Source organism: Ursus maritimus, unplaced genomic scaffold (genome assembly GCF_017311325.1).
Source record: "Ursus maritimus isolate PB19 unplaced genomic scaffold, ASM1731132v1 scaffold_29, whole genome shotgun sequence".
In the NCBI taxonomy this organism is placed as follows: Eukaryota; Metazoa; Chordata; class Mammalia; order Carnivora; family Ursidae; genus Ursus; species Ursus maritimus.
The window spans coordinates 29,665,026-29,672,435 of record NW_024425452.1 but is presented as its reverse complement, the minus strand read 5'-3'; positions in this window follow the sequence as shown (position 1 = coordinate 29,672,435).

The window sequence follows — 7,410 nt, the reverse complement described above, 5'->3', positions numbered from 1 at the left end:
AATGGGTTTTGTATGTGGGTACATATGTCAACATAATTAAGGCCATATATGAAAAACCCAAAGCTAACATTATGTTCAGTGGTGAAGAACTGAGAGCTTATCCACTAAGATCAGAAAAGAGAGAAGAACATTTACCACTTTTATTCATCATAGTACTAGAAGTTCTGGCCTCAGCAATCAGAGAAGAAAATAAAATAAAAGGCATCCAAACTGTATCCAAAGCAATCTACAAATTCAATGCAATCCCTATCAAAATGCCATTAATATTTTAATAGAACTAGAACAAATAATCCTAAAATTTGTATGGAACCAAAAAAGACCCCAATAATCAAAACAATCTGGAAAATGAAGAACAAAGCTGAAGGTATCACAGTCCCAAATTTCAAGGTATACTACAAAGCTATAGTAATCAAAACACATGGCCCTGGCACAAATGGAAAGAGAGCCCCAGAATATACCCCCATTTGTATAGTCGATCTGCGACAAATGAGGCAAAAATATAAAATGGGGGGAAAAACAGTTTCTTTAATTAATAGTGTTGGAAAACTGGATAGCTACATGCAGAAGACTGAAACTGGACCACTTTCATAGAGCATACACAAAAATAAACTCAAAATGGAGTAAAGAACTAAATGTGAGATATGAAACCATAAGACTCCTACAAGAAAACAGTCCGTAATCTCTTAGACATCAACCTTAGCAGCATTTTTCTAGATATGTCTCCTCAGGCAAGTGAAATAAAAGCAGAAATAAATTACTGGGATCCATGAAAATAAAAAAGGTTTTGCACAATGAAGGAAACCACCAACAAAATGAAAAACTGGAACCCACTGAATGAGAGAACATATTTGTAAATTATATGTCCAGTAAAGTGTTAATACCAAACTATATAAAGAATACATACAACTCAACACCAAAACCCCCACAAAGATTCCAACTTAATATGGGGAGAGGACCTGAATAGACGTTTTTCCAAAGATGACATACAGACACATGAAAAAAATGCTCAATATCAGTTATCATCAGGGAAAAGCAAATCAAAACCACAGTGAGTTTCTGCCTTACACCTAGTATCAAAAAGACAAGAAGTAACAAGTGTTGGTGAGGATGCAGAGAAAAGGGAATCCTTGTACACTGTTGGTGGCAATTGGTGCACTAATTGGTAAATTGATAAATTGTTGGTAAATTGATGCAACCACTGTGGAAAACAGTATGGAGTTCCCTCAAAAAATTAAAAATAGAAATACCATACAATCCAGTAATTCTACTGTGGGTGATTACCCAAAGAAAATGAAAACACTAATTCAAAATGATATATGCAACCCTATATTTATTGCAGTCTTCTTACAGTAGCCAAGTTATGGAAGTAACCTAAGTATTTATCGATAGATGAGTGAATAAAGAAGATGTGGTGTGTGGGTGCACACACGCACACACATGTACATGCACACTGGAATATTACTCAGCTATAAAAAATATTGAGATTTTGCCATTTATAACAACATGGATAGACCTAAAGGGTATTATGCTAGGTGAAATAAGTCAGACAGAGAAAGACAAACCTCATGATTTCACTCGTGTGCAATCTAAAAAACAAAACAAACAAAGCAGAGACAGATCATAAATACAGAGAACAAACTGGTGCTTGCCAGAAGGGTTTGGGGGAATGGGTGAAATAGGTGAAGGGGACTAAGAGCTATAAACTTCCAGTTATAAAACATCCCAGGGATGAAAAGTACAACATAGGGAATGTAATCAATAATATTGTAATAATGTCATATGGTGACAGATGATAACTACTCTTATTATGAGCATAGCTTAATGTATAGAATTGTTGTATCACTATGTTGTTCCCCTAAAACTAATATAACTTTGTATGTGAACTATACTTCAATTTAAAAAAGAAAAAAAGAGAAATGTCTATTTAGATATTTTGCTCATTTTTAATTGGGTTCATTATTATTATTGTTGTTTTGGTATTGAGTTGTAGGAGATTTTTTATTTGTTGGATAGTAACTCTTTATTGAATATATTATTTAAAAGTATTTTCTCTCATTCCATAGATTGCCTTTTCATTTTTTTAATGGTTCTTTTGCTGTGCAGAAACTTATTATTAGTTTATATTATCCCACTTGTTTACTTGTGCTTTTGCTGTTTTTGCTTTTGGTGTCCTATCCAACAATTTATGGCCAAGAACATTATCAAGGAGATTTTCCCCTATTTTTTTCTATGAGTTTTATGGTTTCTGGTCTTATGCTTCAGTCTTTAATCCATTTTGAGTTAATTTTTGTGATTGGTGTAAGATAAGGGTATTGTTTACTTTTTGCGTGTAAATATCCAATTTTTCCAATACCACTTTTTGAAGAGACTGTCTTTCTCATTAAGTGCTCTTGGTTCCCTGATAAAAATTTAGTTGACTATAAATGTGTGGGTTTGTTTCTAGACTCTTGATTCTGTTCTATTGATCTATGTATCTATTTTTATGCCAATACTATACTGTTTTGATTAATATAGCTTTGTAGTATAATTTGGAATCAGGAAGTATGATAACTCTAGCTTTTTTTTTTCCTTCCAAGATTGTTTTGGCTATGGAAGTTCTTTTGTGGTTCCATACAAATTTTAGGACTTTTTTTATTTCTGTAAAAAATGTCATTGAAATTTTGATAGGGACTTCATTGAAGCTATAGATGGCTTTCAGTAATATGTCATTTAAACACTATTAATGATTCTGATCCCTGAGCAAAAGATATCTGTCCATTTATTTTTCAGTTTGCTTTTTCAGTTGCTTTCATCAATATCTTATAGTTTGCAGTGTATAGATTTTTTACCTTCTTCATTAAATTTATTCCTAAGTATTTTATTCTGTTTGATGCTACTGTAAATGGGAACGTTTTGATTTCTTTTTCAGATAGACCATTGTTAGTGTATAGATATGCAGCTGATTTTTGTGTGTCGATATTGTGTCCTGCAACTTTACTGAACTTGTTTATTAGTTCTGACAGGTTTTTGATAGAGTCTTTAGGGGTTTCACTATATAAGATCATATCATCTGCCTACAGAGACAGTTTTAATCCTTCCTTTCTGGTTTGGGAGCCTTTTATTTCTTTTCGTGCTTAATTTCTCTGGCTAAGATTTTCATTACTATGTTTCATAGAAGTGCTAAGAGTGGACACCCTTTTCTTGTTCTTGATCTTAGAGGAATCTTTCATTATTGAGTATGATGTTGGCTTTGGTTGACATTTAGGTTTTAAGCTTATCTATCTGCTGGCAGAACTCATGGCTTGATGATTTTACCACTGTAAATTCAATTCTGAAAACTCTGAGATGAGAGAGAGAGAGAAAGAAGGTGGGAGAGAAGGAAGAGAACACTTTTTGCCTGTTGAGGCTCAATTTTACTATTTTCTTTGAAACTTCTCCACATAAAGCATAGTGGAACTTCTTGTTCTGGCTTGGGAAACATTACTCAAAATTTGATGTAAACTCTATGTCATATTGGAGTTTTGCTGTAATCAATTCTTTTATCTAAATGATAGATTAGTGCTTTATTCAAAGATGTAATAATGAGGTGGGCTATAATAGACTACTATAATGGTTTTAATTTTCACCTGGAAGTATTATATATATATATATAGAGAGAGAGAGAGAGAGAGAGAGAAGTAATCAGTAAAAATGAAGAACCTCCATATATAAAAACTGTTAGAATAACAGCCTCTTACTTTTGGATAGTATTTTAGAGTTTGTAATTTCCAATTAATTCTCTCTTGATCCTTCTAATAACTGTGTGAAGCATGCAGGGAAGTACTATTATTTTCAATCTGTAGATTAGAAAATTGTGGCTCAGAGAGTTTAACTGACTAAAATCATGTGACTAAGAAACGCCAACCAGCACAAGCAGATATGCCTCCAAACACTAATCCAGTGTTTTTCCAATTATATTACTCTGTCTTGCATATAGAATTAAATAATTTTTTTAAACTCTAAAAGGTGAAGATTGAAAAAAAACTTGTTTTTCTAAAATGTCCCTATATTTGACTGAACTGTGATAAGAAGAAAATGGTGAATTATGATTAACCCATTCATAAAATTTTTATCATGCACCTGCCAGGCACTGAGCTAGGTATTAGAAGTTCAATGAAATACAAGGTAGGTAGGTTTCCTGGTTTCATAAAACCAACAGTTTTGAGGAAGACAGTCATTACACACATAATCAAAGAAATGACTATGTCAGTGTGACTGTGATAACAGATGGGAGCTTGTGAGACCTTCCCCTGGGAGTGATATTTCCTCTGAGGCCTGTTGGAGAGAAAGTTAGCCAGACACAAGACATGGGTGAGGCGGGAGTCTCTTTATCCAGAAACCATATCAAATTTAACTTAATCATCTTAAATAAAAACAGAGAAATTTAAGTTCTTACTACAACTTTTTGTCCACATTTGACATGAGAGAGATGGAGGGTGGGAGGAAGAAAAGAGATGGTGCTTCGAATGAGCTGATCCTTGATAATTAATTACCACGGCTTCTTGATTTTCATTATTATAGTTTAGCTGAAACTTTGAATAAAAAAAGCCCCACAAGGTTTGGGGATGTCTAATAGGATATTGTGTTGCAGGAAAAACAATTAGCTAGAGGTCCAAACTTAATTGTCTTAATAAGCCACTTAATCATTCATGACAGACAAGAGAAGCCACAAAGGACCACAGTTCTAAGACCTTCAGTTTTAAGTATTCAAAAGCCCATTAGTAGAAAGTAGGGTATAAAATTATTTTATTCAGAGGTCTCAGTTATTATTAATCTCCATTTGTGGAGTTTGTTTGTATTAATCCTTCTCAGTAGTATGAGGAAAATTTGAAGGAGTCCCCATGCAGAGGTAATAATAAGCATCATCATGGCAAACCGAATGAACCAGAAAATACTTTGAAAAAAAAATTTTGGCCATGGGAGACTGAATAGCTTTCATTATAAGTAAAACAATAAATAGAGTTCAGACCTTGATTAACAGGAACCTTGGGGGAATGGATTTGTTTGGCCAATTATTAAAAATATTTAAAAATAAACTCACCTTTTAAAAGGAGATCATTTTATGCTTGTTTTTTTCTGATTATAATAATAAGTGCTAGTGCTACAAACTTGAAAAATGATTTTTTTTGTTTTATAGAAAACAATATCCAGTGATTAAGTTAAAGTAATTCAACAACCAGGTACCAATTACATTTTAATAGATTTCCTTCAAGTCCTTTAAGAATTTGTACACATAATTAAATATATGAAAAAATTGACACAGTACTGTGTATAACATTTCAAATTTTTGTCAGTTATATTATGAAGGTTCTCACATAACATTAAATATTTTTGAATTTTTAAGTTTTTATTTCTGTATACTATTTTAACGTGTAGGTGTGCCACACATTGTTTAACTAGTTCTTGTGCTAGATATCTTGGACGTACCTTTTGGGGTTTTTTTGCATTCATAAAAATGCTTAAGTAAATAGCCTTGCTCAAGGGTCTGATTTTTTCTTTTTGCATAGATTCCTATAAAGGAATATTTAAAATGTATATTAATACTTATATTTAAAGAGTATGAATGTTTAAAATGTATTTATATGTATTATAAAATTGCATGCTCAGTATGTCTCATTTGGTTTTTTAAACAATTTGTACAAAATGTACATTCGTTTTCATGCCTAATAATATTGTGAAAGTGCACATTTCACTACATCTTATAAACCTGGAAAACCACTCTTTAAATTATTGTACCAGTGATAATGGGAGACTAAGCTGATATGTGTGCATCCCTCCTCACCTAAAATCCTTATACTTGCAGAAAATTTTTTTGAAAGATAACCTATAGCAGTCTGGTGTAAAGAAAGAAAGCTAATAGCAGACAAGATATTTGTAGGAATTGCTGAAAATTAGAAGGCAGATGGCATTGGGATCTCAGGGAAACAAGAGAAAGAGAAACATAGACCAAAACAAATGGGAAAACTATTGCAAGAGAAGCAATTCCAGGGATATTTCAAGTTTAAAGTCAACACATACAAAGGCAAGTGCCGTCTCTGGTTGAGTTACCAACTTAAAAGATTGCTTGTGTGTTTGTACTCCCATCCCTTGGAGTTCTCTCTAAATGAATTAATGTGTCTGGAGACAGCATATAGAGTGAATGTTTTGGTCTGAGAGAGAAGTAGAAATTAAAAGACATCTTGACACCAGGGAAACAGTTTAAATTGCTCTGCATGCCCACCCTGAGTAAAGGCCTCTTTGCTTTAGGTCATAGATGTTATTCTATAGCTTACCTGTCTGCTTCCCCCATGCTTTTGAATAAGCATGCTCAGCTTACACAGAGACAGCATTAATCCCTTCATTTAGAGAGAGGCCTGTTGGACAGCTGGAATATTACAAGTGCAGAAGACAAGTTACCCATGCCAGCCAACATGGTCCTTCATTCATTAAGTATGCACCGCCAACCAAGGAGCAGCAGATATTTGAGGAAAACTAATAGCATTTTCCTTTTACCATTGAATTGCCTTGTCACCTTTATAGAAAATCATTTGACCTTATTTCTCAACTCTTTTATGTTTCATTGATCTTTATGTCTACTCACCCACTAATACCAAACTAGCTTGATATCTGTGACCTGAAGTCATGTAGTGTAAGTGCTCTAACTTTGTCCTTCTTCTAAAACATTCATTGGCTAGTAATTATGCGTTTACATACAAATTCTAAAAATCAGCTTGTTACTTTCTACAAAACAGCTGCACGGACATTTTATTGGGAATGCATCAAATTTATAAATCTAGTTGGGAAGAATTGACATATATTGAGTCTTTTAATCTATGAACATGGTGTATCTCTTCATTTATTGAAATCTTCTTTAATTTTTCTCAATAATGTTTTATAGTTTTCACTGTAGAAGTTTTGGCCTCCTTTGGATAAGTTTATTTCTAGGTATTTCATGATTTAGATGTTATTGCAAATGAAGCTGATTGCCATTTTTTTTTTTTTTTACTGCTGGTGTAAAATAAATACAATTGATTTTTTTGTATATTAACATTATCTTCCAAATCTAACTTATTTATTTTAGTAATTATTTTTGCATAGGTTTTGGACTTGTGTACATCTACAATCATAGGGACTTAGGGACAGTATTATTTAACTGCTGTTTTCTTGTTATAGTTGTGTGGGACTTACAAATTCAAGCCCCATTATGCATCAAAGCTAGGTGATTTGGGGGCTCATCCCTAGGATGGCAACCATGAAAGTTGAGGTGCTAGATTGTGGACAAGTTCCCCTCAGCGAGATGCTGATGACTTATCTTTGTTGTTAGAGCAAGTCAGGGGTAGCAGATTAGGGAAATGCTCATTGGCTCTTCCAGGCTCTGGGAAGGCTTCCAGTCAGCATGTAGATGCATCCTAA